The sequence below is a fragment of the Helicoverpa armigera genome, chromosome 28 (genome assembly GCF_030705265.1).
Source record: "Helicoverpa armigera isolate CAAS_96S chromosome 28, ASM3070526v1, whole genome shotgun sequence".
In the NCBI taxonomy this organism is placed as follows: domain Eukaryota; kingdom Metazoa; phylum Arthropoda; class Insecta; order Lepidoptera; family Noctuidae; genus Helicoverpa; species Helicoverpa armigera.
In genome coordinates this window covers 298,234-313,563 of record NC_087147.1, presented here as the reverse complement: position 1 = coordinate 313,563, position 15,330 = coordinate 298,234, and the positions used below count along the sequence as shown (strand labels likewise).

Here is a 15,330-nt window from a genome sequence, read left to right as displayed (position 1 = left end):
TCACAATACCATTTCTAACTTTGTACCTAACACATAGAATATTATATATCGTAAAGAAAAAATATATATTTGATACTGTAGAATATGCTTAGACCAAATGAATCCCATCCATAATATTGTATTTGTATATTTATATATGTTATGGGTATACCTACTATATACTATTACTATGTACGCTTACATATAGGCCAATTTGTATGATAACGCTTCTCTGTATCCAGTTGTATGTATATTTAATTGCAATAAACAAATGTAAGAAATCATCTTCTTTTCAATCTAAACTTTCCTATAAAACAAATCTGTCTTGTACACTCTGAATTTCATATTGCTGCACATACTAAAGAAGATAGCCTGATCTCTCTCCGGTAGTGTCGGATTGCCGTCCCATCGGGCTATGAGAGTGAAGGACTATAACATGTCCTGCGCAGCTGGCTGATCTCCTTATATGAGAACAGCCGCCGTGGTCGATGATGCGACCTGAAGTATGATATGATTAGGTAGGTATACCTACCTCATGTGTATCCATAGCAATATGTCCATATTTAGGAACAGAAACTGCTCAACAAACGTCATAAAAATTGGTACGCAGATCACTCACGTCACTATAAATGATTTTCCTCGTGTAATTAGGTATGGTTTTGTTTAAACTGTGCTCTCCCGCTCGTGGGAATAACTCATACCCCTATTTTAACTTATGTAACTACATATGTATCAGGGTTCGATTCCAGATCAGGCAAGTACCTACCAATGCTACTTTTATAAGTTTGTATGTACTTTCTAAGTATATCTTGGACACCAATGACTGTGTTTCGGAGGGCACGTCAAACTGTATCGGTCATTGGTCATCGGTCCCGGCTGTCATTGAACATCCTTGGCAGTCGTTACGGTTAGCCAGAAGTCTGACAACTCTGGGTTGCCGGGTAACTAGGCTGAGGAGGTCAGATAGGCAGTCGCTCCTTGTGGCACACTGGCATTGCTGCATCCGGTTAGGCTGGTAGCCTACCCAAACATAGTTGGGAAAAGGCTCGGGAGTTGATAATATCTAAATAAGTATCGGAAAGTCACGCTGAGACTAATATAGGTAAGTATGAACATATGTAGGTACATACCTACGTATCTATCGACCACTTTCATAATTATCAGGATTGTTAGTAAAGTTGTAAAGCCTAATTTGGATATAAAGAAAGTAAAACAAATCAACAGGTTTTTAATTTTTTTATTGTATTCTCATTATTACTATCTACTTAATAAAACAATTACCTACTACATAATCACAATCTAAATTCTTTATTCATTCTTCTTTTTTTTCAATACTAAGGTAAGTAAAAGTACATAATATGGCTATTTAAGTACATTAATATAAACTAAGTATAAAACATGAATCGTGAATTGGCAATTTTGATAGTTTTCAGTTCTCCTTAACGATTGTATTATTATTGTATTAAGGCACAATATTGTTCAGACCATGCTGACTACAATTTCTTCAATAGGTACCCAATCCATTTAATAGTCATTATAGTCGAAATACGTTTCCATAAAACTGAAACAAAAAGATTAAAACTTGTTATAGGTAAATTAATTTTTTTTAGGCAAGAATTGAATTTTCTCTGAGTCCCACGCACTGTGAATAAATCATCAGACACCTAATGACCGGTGCCTAGAGTTCTCTACTATTTTATGCATGTATTATACACATAAAACGTCCTCTTGAAACACTCTATCTGATAAAAAAAAAACCGCATGAAAATCGGTTAGAGCTACTTTGTTTTATACTCTGTAGGGATGATGAGGTATTATAAGGTAAATACTCACTATTGTTCTCGCGATACACATCTTCGCACCAGCATACTGTACGCCAAGTTGGGTGGACATTCTTGGGAACGTACCACACCAGCAGCAGGGCGATAATAACCAGTTATAATGCCTGCCCACGACACTCCCACCAACCCTAATACAATGAGTACCTTCAACATAACCACTACTTTACTGAACAACAATTAAATAGGTAATATATTAAACTCAGTGAACGAACGCACTTATATTAGAAGGGACACTGAACCAATGATATTTAACTGTGTAAATAATTAAAGCTATATAAAGGAAGGAATAATTTTAAATATTTACTCATGCTAATTGCCCTTTGATACGCGTTTTGCTATTTATAGTAAAATGAGTTGTTATTCCCATAAATATTGAAAATGGTCCTCACTTCTATATTTTGTTGGTTTATCGTCATTTAAAACCGCAATGGAATAATTATTGTAATCATACTTAGTTCGATCAGTTCAGTAAATAAGGATCTATGCCTTATGCCTTATATTATATAAGCACCTTATAAGCTGGTTTACGGGCTAAAGGTAGGTAGAAGCCAGTAAGTCTGACACCAGTCTTACCAAGGGGTATTGGGTTGCCCGGGTAACTGGGTTGAGGAGGTCAGATAGGCAGTCGCTCCTTGTAAAACTCTAGTACTCAGCTGAATCCGGCAAGACTGGAAGCCGACCCCAACATAGTGGGAAAAGGCTCGGGACATGATGATTTATTCTTATTAATCAAAATAAAAAAATAACATATGTAAGTTGCTGAAAAAGTCGTGATGGCGTTGCTTAAAAACGTCTTGTGTCTTTTGTCCCTCCAAACTTGATACAAGGTGACGAGTTTCGTCACACAATTAGGCAAAGATTGGAATACGCGCCTTTTCCCAGTAGATAATGCATTCGCGAATAGTAAGACTTACGTTTTCATTCACAATTAAATTAATTTCCCGAATATTACTACATAGGTAGTATACAACAAAGTCGCTTTTTCTGTCCCCGTGTCCCGTTGTAAGCTTACCTAATTCTTCAAAACTACGCAACCGATTTTCATGCGGTTTTCTCTAATAGATAGAGTGATTAAAGAGGAAGGTTTGACATGTATAATAACTAACATTAAATAGTGGAGAAATACTGTTATTCCGTGCGAAGCCGGAGCGGGTCGCTAGTTGTACAATGAAACTGGAAGAAATTGTCCATTAGACGGAAGTTTTGAGCCCGTCATTTGATGCTTTAGGTCCCCTAATTAAAAATATACCCTTTTTATAACTGCGTAAGTCTAGTGACATGTTGGCTGTTTGAAAAAAATGATTCGATCACTAAATAACAAGAAATCACAAGCACATCGACGCGTTAGATCGCGTTAGTCTTAGAGAGCAAGTATGACATACTTACAAATGTAAGTCGGCACGGGTTACCGTGGTCCTACCATCATAAAATTTTATTTATAATAGTTTTGGACCAAAAGGAAAAAAATAGGAGGGTATGCGTTAAAAAAAAATGATTTTGATTTTTTTGGGACACCCTAATATGGGTATATAAAGAAAAAAAAAACATTTATTATTAAATTATAGTAATAATCCACACAATAACGGTTTTTTAAAGTTCCGTTTATTTAACAGGGCAAACGGTCAAATTATGCTTATTCAGCAATGAACAGGAATAATGTTACTCACAATACTAAGTAATATGAGTGGATATTCCTCAAAATAAGCCTATTCTTAAACAGTCATAACATTAGTCATTTTAAATTGGTAGGTTACTATTTTTTTATTGACGATATGTTCCCTAAGCCCATAGCAACTAAGTTATTATTCACTAAATAAACTAAATTGAACTCTGACACAGCTTAGTCACTAAATGTACCCTTCCTAGTATTGAAATGTTATAAACTTGTTATTTGAATATGACCCTTAAATCGTGGGTATCTCATATTAAACATATAACGTCGATATAAAAAGCCAACGCCAAGGTGATCAAATAATAAGACAAATAACAGAGCGAGATTCTCAAAGAATTCTAGATGATAACCTGTTTCAGACTTTTTCTTTGGGACGCAAGTTTCTCGACTGCAAAAAAGCCACTGACTAAACTTATAAAGGCGTCCTATCCGATTGTCTAACATAGCTGCTGTCCTTATCTAAAGATATCTGCCAGCTGCGCAAGATATATTATAGTGCACAAGCATTTGCTTGGACACAAGTGCACTCACTATTCCTTCACTCTCTGCGCCCGATGGGACGGCAATCCGACACCACCGGAGAGAGATCAGGCGCAGGACCGACATTTACGTGCTCTCCGATGCAAGGGCCAACTTCCAGACTCCGGGTTGCTTTGTGAGTTCTTTTCAAGTGTGGTTTGAGTGACGACAATTTAGAACTTTGGACAAAAAAGCAGCACTGTCCCTTAACTTAGTAATGTAGCCAGCATTTGCGCATGATACCCATTAATCGCGGCAACGAGATTAATTTTATCATATTATTTCCTTTTATTATAATTATTCTGTTTGTACTATGTATCTGTAAATAATATACTTTTTTGAGGTAAAACATACTCAAATAGAATCGCTAGACGAAATGGCCAAGTGCGAGTAGAGTCATTAGAACATGGTTCCGTACATCTATGTATGTCTATGAATATTTCAGAAAAAGCTTAAACATTGCCGTTTGAAACGTTTGATTCTGATGTTCTTTCTAACTATATCCTAGATACCTATCTACCAATGACTATGTTTCAGAGGGCTCGTTAAACTGTAGGTCCCGGCTTTCACTAACATCCTTGGCAGTCGTTACGGGTACTCAGAAGCTAATAAGTCTGACACGAGTCTTATCAATGGGTGTTGCCCGGGTAACTGGGTTAAAGTCAGATAAGCAGTCGTCTCTTGTAAAACACCGGTACTTATCTGCATACGGTGAGACTGGAAGCCGACCCAACATAGTTGGGAAAAGGCTGCGAACATGATGAAGATATCCAACACGGTACAATAATTATTGCATTGATTATAATCAATACTATAAAAGGGTTACATGCTTATAGCGTTGCGAGGAAAAGGAACCCTTTTATATACTAAAACTGTACACGTCATTTACACAGTGACAATAAATGTATAAATAAAGCAACAAATTGTGGTGTTGTTTAGTGTTCAAAGTTGAAGCGTGTCGTCATGTGGTCCAAGGTTTACTTCGCGTTCCTGCTTCTCATTTTAGGAGTAGCCTTTACTGCTGCAAATTCTATCAGAGCGAATATTAAATGTCCAGGTGGGAGGGAACCAACGCTTTCGGGAAGATGTCCATTTGAACCGTGAGTACAACAAAATAATATCCAAGTAATCGTGCTAACACAACTTTGGGGTAACACAAGGTTGTTTTAGTAAATAATTTATTTCCCTATATGTAAGTATATATTTTTTTGGGAATTTGTTTTGTCACAACCATTACCTACTTTGGTTGACTAACAATTTGGTATCTGTTAGATTTTAAATTCGCAACATTGATTCTGTAACTTTATAAAGTTTTTCTAACTATGACTCGTGTTTTTATCAATATTTTTCCTAAAGGAAAATTGTTAATATCCTGTTTTGAAATATTAATGTTAGCAACCATCGTAACACTGAATATTGTTTGTAAATCTTCCTTAGTAAGTCTTACTTACCTATACAATGTATCTTGTTAGTAATAAATAACCATTGAGTTATAATGTACAAATAACCATTTAATTTATTTTCAGTGAAAGCTTTGATGATGATTACTACTAAGGGATGAAAATCACACAAGACACGTGGTACCCGCTGATAGTTATATGTCAATGGCTGAAGACAACGGCAGTGGAACTATACAATAACTTGTAAACATGTGTCATTACCAAATTGTCAATAAAAAGGCATGTCGCAGTAAAACAGCATTTTCATTTTGTTCGAAACCTGTAAGTCCTTTCACAACTATTAGTAGCTTTCACTAGTGACTTCCCATATGAGCTACTTCGCAATTTCGGATAAAAAATAGCCTATAGCTTTCCTCGATAAATACACCATTGGGTCTTCTTCTTCCAAGCCTTTTCCCAACTATGTTGGGGTCGGCTTCAAGTCTAATCGGATATGGCAGAGTACCAGTTTTCTATAAGGAGCGGCTGCCCTATCTGACCTCCTCAACACAGTTACCCGGGCAACCCAATTCCACTTGGTAAGACGGGTGTCAGACTTACTGGCTTCTGATTACCCGAAACGACTGTCAAGGATATTCAATGACAGCCGCGACCTACAGTTTAACGAGCCATCCGAAACACACACAATCATTGATGTCTAAGATATACTTAGAAAGTACATACAAACTTAGAAATGTTGCATTGGTACTTGACTTGCAATCTAACCCACACACTCATACTTGAGGATGGCTTTTTACCCACTGGGCCATCATAATATACTATTAGAAACAGATATTATCTTTGAAATCGTTCTTTAGTTCCTGAGATTATCGCGTTCGAACAAACAAAGAAACAAATTCTACAGTTTTATACTTAGTAAATATTTCAGCTATCGATGTTTCTATTTATTGTCGATATTATTCAAATTGAAATTGGAGCAAAACTAACGATCATATAACTTTACAAAATATATAGTACATATGTTATTGAATAGGAAAGAATAGGAAACAACTGAAAATGAATTTTCGATACCTTAAACTTAATCATAAAAATGTATTTAATGTAAGAGCCGGTGTAAAAAAACTCGAATAAGTGGGTACCTGAGATACATAATAATATAGAAATTGAATGCAGTTGCTTACAAGAAATATTTTTTGAGCAGATTAGAGCAGGTTTTTGAGTAGGTTCGGATAAAAATGAAAATGCACTTGTACCGCAACATAACAATTTATTGACAGATAGGCGTGACGACAGGGTTAAAAGACAGTGATTTTTATTAATCTGCATTCAAGATTGGTCAAAAATATTGGGCACGTATTTTTTACTTTAAAAAAATTCATCAAATATTTGCTAAAATGTTTTTCAACTTATTTACTTGCTTTACTGCTGTTGTCAGGATATGTATCATATATCATCATAATATTCGTCGCTGAAAAGAAAAGAAAACAGAAATAAATATTCATTGTGATAATTTTAGTTATACGATTGCTTCACACTTAATTTTATGTACTTGCATAGGTACGCAGTTCGCGCAAGATAAAGTCAGAATAATTATATTGCCTCGTGCAAAATTAACGATTGCTGTCATATAAAATGCTTATCTGCCAGCATTTTCACAAAACAGTAGTCTTGGTAACTTTAAAAATATTTTGGACAACAATTTCGAAAAAAAAGTATTTTTTCGCCATAGACGCCTGCGTCGAAAGTATAACTTTATTATAACTTATAGAAAGTTTAGCTGTACTTACGGGTCAGGCATTGGACAGCGGCCGTTACTAAGGGGTGGTTTTCCACCAGGACACACGTACGGTAGTATTACCGTATCAGCCCACGTCAGACTCACAGCAAACAACAGAAATACGAAGAATAACCTTGACCACATCCTTATGTCAAAAAAAGAAAGATGCGTACTTAATGCCTTAGCTTTGAATACTGAAGTTCAGTTAGGTGACAGCTCTTTATATATCCGAATTCAGTATGATGTAGTATGTAATATGATGATAATAACGATGCCTGAAACGCAGTAACTTTAGAGTTCCGTAGGTGTCAGAAGGAAACGCAATCGTTTCTGGGCTACTCTTGTTTTAACGGTTATGTTGTGGAAGTTAGTAAGTAAGACCATTTATCCACACGTTTTTCTGCCGTAAAAATCTACTTTAATACATAAAATACATACAGCGGAATGGCTACAGGAAAGCACATAAGTTTGATATAAGGTTTTTCTTAGTAGAATTAGAGCAGGTTTTTGAGTAGGTTCGGATAAAAATAAAAATGCACTTGCACCGCAACATGACAATTTATTGACAAATATTCGTGACGACAGGGTAAAGAAAATGTGATTCTAATTAGACAGCATTTTTAAATGGCAAAAAATAATAAACACATATTTTAAATTAATATTTACAAGATATAACAATAAAGAGGTAGTCTGTGACGTCACGTCTATGTATTGTACTTTAAATTGACGAAACGCAAAATTCAAGCTTATTGTATGTTTGTTGTTCTTTGTGAAAGAAAAGAAAAAAATACGTATCATTATTTTATTGTTATCTGTTTACTTTTTCACGATTTATGATGACGCTTTTACAACTTATTCCGTTGTTTTTCTGCTGTTGTCAGGATATTCATCATAATAATCATCGCTAAAAAGAAAGAAAAGACATGATTAAGTGAACGGTGTGATAATTTTTACACAATTGCTTATACGTAACCTGCACCATCATTTGCTAGCATTTTCCTAAAAAGGTGCTCTTCGTAGCTCTAAAATAAGTGCGGTTAAAATTTCAGAAAACATATTTTAATGGGTTAGGTTAACTTTTTATGTTTTTGGAACATATATCGGCTCATGGCTTAGTAAAAGCTCCTCCGGTAGATCAAGCACATTAAGTCCGTGGATGGGTGCCCAAAGGCTCCATCTGATTGCCTGCGTAATTGGATTGAAGAGTAAGTAAGATAGGCAGTCGCGCTGATACTCAGCTGAATTTGGTTAGACTGGAAGCCGACCCCAGCATATTTAGTTGGAAAAGCTAATCAAGATGATAACGCCTGCTTTAAAGGGTACCTTCATCTACTTATTGAAAAACTTAGAAGTACTTACGGGAAAGGTGTTGTTGGTGGACAGCGGACGCTTCTCACGGATACAACTCCATCACGACACATGGGTTTTGCTATCATATCAGCCCACGTCAGACTCACAGCAAACAATAGAAGCACGAAGAATAGCCTTAACCACATGATGTCAAAGAGAGAAAGATGCGAACTTAATGCCTTAGCTTTGAATAGGTACTGAAGTTCAGCTAATTTACTGGTCTTTATATACCCAAAATGCAGAACATTTAATTTGATGATAATAGCGATGCCTAAAACGCAGTATGTTTAGGGTTCCGTAGATATAACGGGGAAACGAAATCATTTTGGAGCCACTCGTGCTTAACTTCGTGCACAAGTTATGTTGTGTACTTGTGTAAGTTAAGTAGTGAGTAAAGCCACTTATCTAAACCCTAGTATCGTATCTCATATAAAAGATCAATATAAACTCTTATGAGAATGGAAACCGACCCCAACATAGTTGGGAAAAAGCTCGGGAGGTGATTGTGACCTATTTAAAAAAAACCGGCCAAGTGCGAGTCGGACTCGTGCACGAAGGGTTCCGTAAATTACAGTTAAATCAACCTATCTCAAAAACTATAAGAGATACTTTGATCAAACCAAAAATCGTTGAAAGAGTTAATTAGCATGCATCACCTCTATTTTTTTTTAGAATTTTATACCCCGTAGTTATAAAAATAGAGGGGGGGGGACATACTTTTTACGACTTTGAGAGCTGATATCTCAAAAACCGTTCACTTTAAGAAAAATGTTTTTAGAAAACTTTATATCATTTTAAAAGACCTTTCCATTGATACCCCACACGGGTATGTACATCGAAAAAAAAAATTTCATCCCTCAGTTACATGTATGGGGGGCCCCACCCCCAATTCTTTTTTTTACTATTTAGTGTCATATTTTTGTAGCGGTTCATACAACACATATTCCCATCAAATTTCATCACTGTAGTACTTATAGTTTCCGAGTAAATCGGCTGTGACAGACGGACAGACGGACAGACGGACAGACGGACAGACGGACAGACGGACATGACGAAACTATAAGGGTTCCGTTTTTGCCATTTTGGCTACGGAACCCTAAAAACTTGAATAAGTAGGTACCTGCGATACATATAGCAATTGAACGCAGTTGCTGACAAAAAAAATCCTTGTTTTTAGTGGAATTAGAGCAGGTTTATTCAGATAAAAATAACAACACAGTTGCACCACAACATGACAATTTATTTACAAATAGGCAGGGTTAAAAATGGTAATTCTAACTAGTCCACATAACAGATTTTTTACTTTAACAGAACATTAAATATTTACTAAAATATAACGCAACAAAGATTGAGAGTGGCAGTTTGTGACGTCTCATCAATTTGTACTTTAAAGTGATGTAACACAAAGTTCAATCCTGTTATATCTGTCATGTATGACGCTTTCACAACTTATTCTGTTGCTTTACTGCTGTTGTCAGAATATTCATCTAAATATTCATCGCTGGAAAGAAAAAAAGACATGATTTAATATAGGTATGGTGTGATAATTTTGATTATACAATTGCTTGACGTTATACGTTACTTGCATACTTGCTTTAAAGGGTACCTTTATCTACTTATTGAAAAACATAGAAGTACTTACATCAAAGGTGTTGTTGGACAATGGCCGCTCCTAGAGGGTGGTTTTCCATCAGGACACTCGAGCGTTATTACCCTACCAGCCCACGTCAGACTCACAGCAAACAATAGAAACACGAAGAATAGCCTTAACCACATCATGATGTCAAAGAAAGAAAGAAAGATACGTACTTTATGCCTTAAATTAGCTTTGAATACTGAAGTTCAGTTAGTCGACGGCTGTTTATATACCCGAAATGCAGTATGATGCATGTAATATGATGATAATAACGATGACTAAAATGCAGTAACTTCAGGGTTCCGTACATATAATAAGGAAACGGAATCATTTTTGAGCCACTGTCAGCACTGCGATCAGTTTCATCTCATTTTGAGTGCACGATAAATGCGCGGTTTAATAAAAAATACTCAACAAAAATGTGCCGTTAACAAGAGTTGCTCTTAGTGCTGAGAAATATGAGAAACCGTTTTTAAAATTGCAGGAAGAAAGACATTATAAGCACTTCTAACTACGGAACTCTGTTCTAGCGACGTCTGCGCACACTTGACCTATTTAATTAATACCTGGATCTAATTTTAGTAACCAAATGTTATTTTCCTCAAAATAATAAATTCTTAATTAAGGAAAACTTTAATCAGTTATTTACTGCGACTTGTATGTATATTTATTATTAAATAGGTTGTTATTTTAAACTTATAATAATTTCTGTGTCCTGTAGGTACACATGAACGGTAGAATATAGTCTTCAGCGTTAGTTCCTGAGATTAGCAAATTCAAACAAACTGATTTTCAGCAATATCATAGCAAAAGTTTCGATTCTCGAAGTATTTTTTTGAGAATTTAATGTGATTTTTCGGGATTAATAACTTCAGAAGTACCTGAAATATAATAATTTAAAACAGCTGTTTTCGAATAGCACTTAAAATTTTATAGAATCTTTGTTTTGGATAGAATCAGAGCAGGTGTTTGGGCAGGTTCGAATAAAAATGAAAATGCACTTGTACCGCAACATGACAATTTATTGACAAGTTGAGATGACACGTTTTTACAAGTTATTGAGTTATTCTTCGTGGCTGTCAGGATATCGGTTGTTGTCAGCGTTTATTTATCATCTTCGTCAAAATAGTCGTCATAAATTTTGCTGAAAATAAGAAAATAACATAATTATTATTACAAGTTACTTTACTTGTACACAAAGTTTTCTAGCACAACAGTTACGATACTCAATAATATTTTCGTGTGTGAACGATGCTGTCATACATATTAACTTTTAAAATAGGGGCAGCTGTAGTTTAGAAAAGGTATTTGAATGGGTTAGATTGTGGGACGAGATCCGACACCACCGGAGAGAGATCAGGCGTAGGACATGCTCTCATCATGTGTGTCAATCAACCAACTTCCAGATTACGGGCTACTTTGTGACAGAACCCGAGACCTCGTGCCAAACAGCAGTAGCGACTGCTAGACAAACGAGGCAGAAAAATTAATTTACGTTTTTTTTTATTTATTATAAAACAACCAGACTGGCCACGAGGTTGCCCGGGTAACTCGGGTCAGAAGGTCGGATAGGCAGTCACTCCTTATAAAACACTGATACCCAGCTGCATATGGTTAGACTGGAAGCCGAGCCTAACATTGGGACAAGGCTAGACAGATGGCGCCTGAGTCGAAAAGGTATCTTAAAGCCCCGGTGGTAAACATCTCTTTAGCAATGTTGATGCTTTTCGAGCGAGAGCTTGTCAACATACTGTTATCAACTCTGTAACACACAATGTTGACAGCAACTCCACAACACGTTGATTCAACTTTGTTGCGGAGATAGAAAGACTCAGAACAGAGAACCTCAAGCGGCGCAAATAAAGTACCCTGGTGGGTAACTATACCTTTGAGGTGTTTGGGGTTCAAAAGTGCTCATCTGCTTTATGAAAATCTGGCTAAGTGACTTCAAATGACCCAAAGGCTGGTTTTTGTTTTGGTAAAATATATTTCTTAAACTTATTGCTGCTAAACAAATGTTTACTATCGGGGCTTTAAGATGACATTCAAAATCTTAGCAGTACTTACGGGAAAGGTGTTGTCGGTGGACAAACGCCTGCTGCAGTTGGAGGTTTTCCACCAGGGCACAATTTGTCATCTGATATTTGTCCCGGAGCCGCCCAAGTCAGACCCACAGCCAACATCAGAAATACAAAGAATAGTCTCGACCACAGCATGGTGTCAAAGATAGAAAGAAAGAAAGATGCGTACTTAATGCCTTAGCTTTGAATACTGAAGTTAAGCTAAGTTACTGGTCTTTATATACCCGGAATAAAGTACTTACATATAATGTGATAACGATAATGTAGCTTAAAACGCAATAGCTTTAGGGTTTCGTGGGTATAATAAGAAAACGGAATCATTTAAGTACAAGCGATGAGACACCCTATTACTAACCTATTGTAGCTGTTTGGTTTAATTTAGTTTTACGGTCAAAAATATAAAAATCGCCTAGAAGCCAATCTTTGGTTCCAAAAAGATCTATAAGAGCTCTTTCGAAACGTCAAGGTAGGTGCACGGTTCCAGGGTGTGGGTCACATGTAGAAGAACCGCCAAGAAACTCCCTTAGACACTTTTTTTTTTTTAGAGAGGTAAAAAGTGAGTTACAGTTAATTTTGAGGATTTACTTAAATAAACATTTTAAGAAATTGTATAAAGATGGGAATAATAAATACCTACTCCTAAGTGGTACAGAACTCTGTTTAAGAGACGGTTGCACACACTTAACCAATTCAATTAATATTATTGTAAGACCTGGATCTAATTTTAGGCAAATGTTATTTCCTCAAAATATTGAAGTCTTAATTAACGAATATTTTTATCAGTTGTTTACTACAAATTGCATGTTCGATATTAAATAGATTGTTATTCTAAACTTTGCCTAATCGAGGTTACTAATAATGTTTTTAAATCTTAAGTTTGTATAGTAAGTTCAACTCAGTTGTGCGCGCGGCCTTTTGTGTGGGTAATCCTTGTACATATACAGTGACTTTGTGTGCGTGACAAGAGGTACAGTCAGGTACAAATACAGTTATTTCGGGGTTGTATACAGGTGTTTAAGAAAAATAGTTATAACCTAATTTAGTGTTAATCTTTTTATAACGATTCTGAATCGCTACTTGAAAAATCAAATGATGAATTTTTGGATTCGCTACTTTCCAAGGTGAATTATAAATTCTGACTCCATGTCAAAATGTCTATAGTATTCTTCTTTATTCTTTTGTACATGTCGACAAGTATTACCCCACATCCCTTAATCTATTTGATTTAAACGTTCATTTATGCATTTCATTATTTCCGTCTTATTTTGGTCGACATTATGCGAAGCAATATAATTTTTTAAAATTCCCCACACATTTTGTTTACATTATTATACACGTTTACGTTTTTTTTTACATTCTTAGTCCACACTTTTATTTATTGTCCGCGTACCTCGAGCTAGAAAATATGTAAGGAGTATTTAATTCATCTTAGATATTTCACGTCATTTATTTCTCAGACACTGTCAATGTCAATTTGAAAAGACGTATGAGAAAATAATGAAAAACTGTAAAATGTTATAATAAAAAGCTTTGAATGTTTCATTTTTTGAAACGCTACCCTTAAACAATATTTTCTCCGTGAAGAACTAGACATTTTCGTAAACGACTGTACCCATAACAAAAAGCGATAAGAACACGTCATCCTCAGACGACGTCACTGTCACACGAATGAAAGTTGTATATTTACAAGCCGACGCACACATAGGGCCGCGCGCAAATCTAAGTTGAACTATCTATATGTTTGTGTATACCTACTAATCTTAGGAACGATCTACTCAGATTGGAAAACTTAATTTACCTCTCAGAGTCCCACTCGGAATGTCATACAAATCCTTCACTAAGGAATGGCTTAAGTAACCATTAAATGTCTCTGAGTGAGGAGGTTAGTGTTAGATAACCTATTTATTGAAGAAAGCTTGTTTTATCTAGGTGCACGAAGTAGGTCCCACGGTACGCTGTCGACCGCATAAGTAAGGCCAACGAGTTTGTTTTGTTATACACATTAATCCTTGGAACATATATTATGAAGAAAAAAAAACATATTTTGTAGTATTTTAGTAGAGAAAAACTTCCGGTAGTATCAATACTAATGCTGCAAGTTGCCCATTTTCATTTGTTTAAATACGTACGTAATTAGACGAAAACCCTTAGATCTGTAAGGAATTATTACGTCTTGTGATCTAAAGGAGCTACCTCAAAAGTAGTTCCATGATGACCAAGATCTAACTAATAGGATTTTTACATAACTTACGAACGTGGACGAATATAGTGGGAGAGGAAGACCAAAGAAACGATGGATGGACTGTGTGAAAGTAGATATGGTAAGAAAGAATGTTACTTGTGAGATGACCGTAGATAGAAGAGTATGGAAGGAGAAAACATGCTGCGCCGACCCCAAATAAAATTGCGATAAGCAAAAATTATGCAGTTGATTTCTGTACTAAGATAAAAAAATAACGTGTGCCACCAGGGCATAATGTAGCTTGGAACAAAGAAAGATTTTTAAAATTGGTTCAGCATTTTCCGTGCCTAAGGTCCGTACAAAAACATTTTTTTTTGTTTAGATATTTAGACGATTGTACTACGAAGTTTTATCTCAAGGTATATTATAAAAAAAGCTATGGACAAAATGTCTGAAATAAAGATAATTTAATTTTATATTTATTTTCGACTAACTTATAATTCCACGTGCCACTATATTTTTCTTTGTTTTTTACCTGATCAGTACGAAACCGTTGGTCGAAACATAATCTTATTAGCCAAGTCTTAATTAACACTAACTGATATTAATGTTGTTTTGCTCAAAAGCCAAATATGTATTTAATTAACTCCATTAAAATAGATAGAAGATAAATGGTAGAACGCACATTACAAAGATCAGGTCTTAGCCGATATCAGACCGACTGAAAACATTTTGGCAACCATGGGGTCAACTGTCGGCCAACTGTTTAATCTGTAATGTGTGGGTATTCTAAGGAGAAGGTTTTAGGAATATTATTGAAGACGGTTGAATTTCCTTGTAAAAAGATTTTTATTTAAAAAAAAGTTTACCGTGAATACAGGGTTAATTTTTCA

General features: G+C 35.6%; 5 long non-coding RNA genes across 5 annotated transcripts; 1 reads left to right on the top strand and 4 right to left on the bottom strand.

Annotated features, from left to right (window-relative positions):
- Window positions 1-1,268: 1,268 nt before the first annotated feature.
- On the bottom strand, window positions 1,269-2,250 carry LOC110379764 (uncharacterized). The gene is made up of 2 exons (XR_002429765.3): window positions 1,813-2,250; window positions 1,269-1,540 (listed from the first exon to the last, which is right to left on the bottom strand). It is a non-coding gene; the product is annotated as an uncharacterized LOC110379764 (long non-coding RNA).
- Window positions 2,251-4,765: 2,515 nt separating this feature from the next.
- LOC110379763 (uncharacterized) lies at window positions 4,766-5,706 on the top strand. Its single transcript, XR_002429764.3, has 2 exons — window positions 4,766-5,111; window positions 5,538-5,706. It is a non-coding gene; the product is annotated as an uncharacterized LOC110379763 (long non-coding RNA).
- A 1,006-nt stretch (window positions 5,707-6,712) lies between these two features.
- On the bottom strand, window positions 6,713-8,745 carry LOC126056933 (uncharacterized). Its single transcript, XR_010277937.1, has 3 exons — window positions 8,548-8,745; window positions 7,199-8,092; window positions 6,713-6,879 (listed from the first exon to the last, which is right to left on the bottom strand). It is a non-coding gene; the product is annotated as an uncharacterized LOC126056933 (long non-coding RNA).
- A 1,012-nt stretch (window positions 8,746-9,757) lies between these two features.
- Window positions 9,758-10,475, bottom strand: LOC126056932 (uncharacterized). The gene is made up of 2 exons (XR_007512342.2): window positions 10,181-10,475; window positions 9,758-10,039 (listed from the first exon to the last, which is right to left on the bottom strand). It is a non-coding gene; the product is annotated as an uncharacterized LOC126056932 (long non-coding RNA).
- A 695-nt stretch (window positions 10,476-11,170) lies between these two features.
- Window positions 11,171-12,418, bottom strand: LOC126056931 (uncharacterized). The gene is made up of 2 exons (XR_007512341.2): window positions 12,242-12,418; window positions 11,171-11,318 (listed from the first exon to the last, which is right to left on the bottom strand). It is a non-coding gene; the product is annotated as an uncharacterized LOC126056931 (long non-coding RNA).
- Window positions 12,419-15,330: the final 2,912 nt, after the last annotated feature.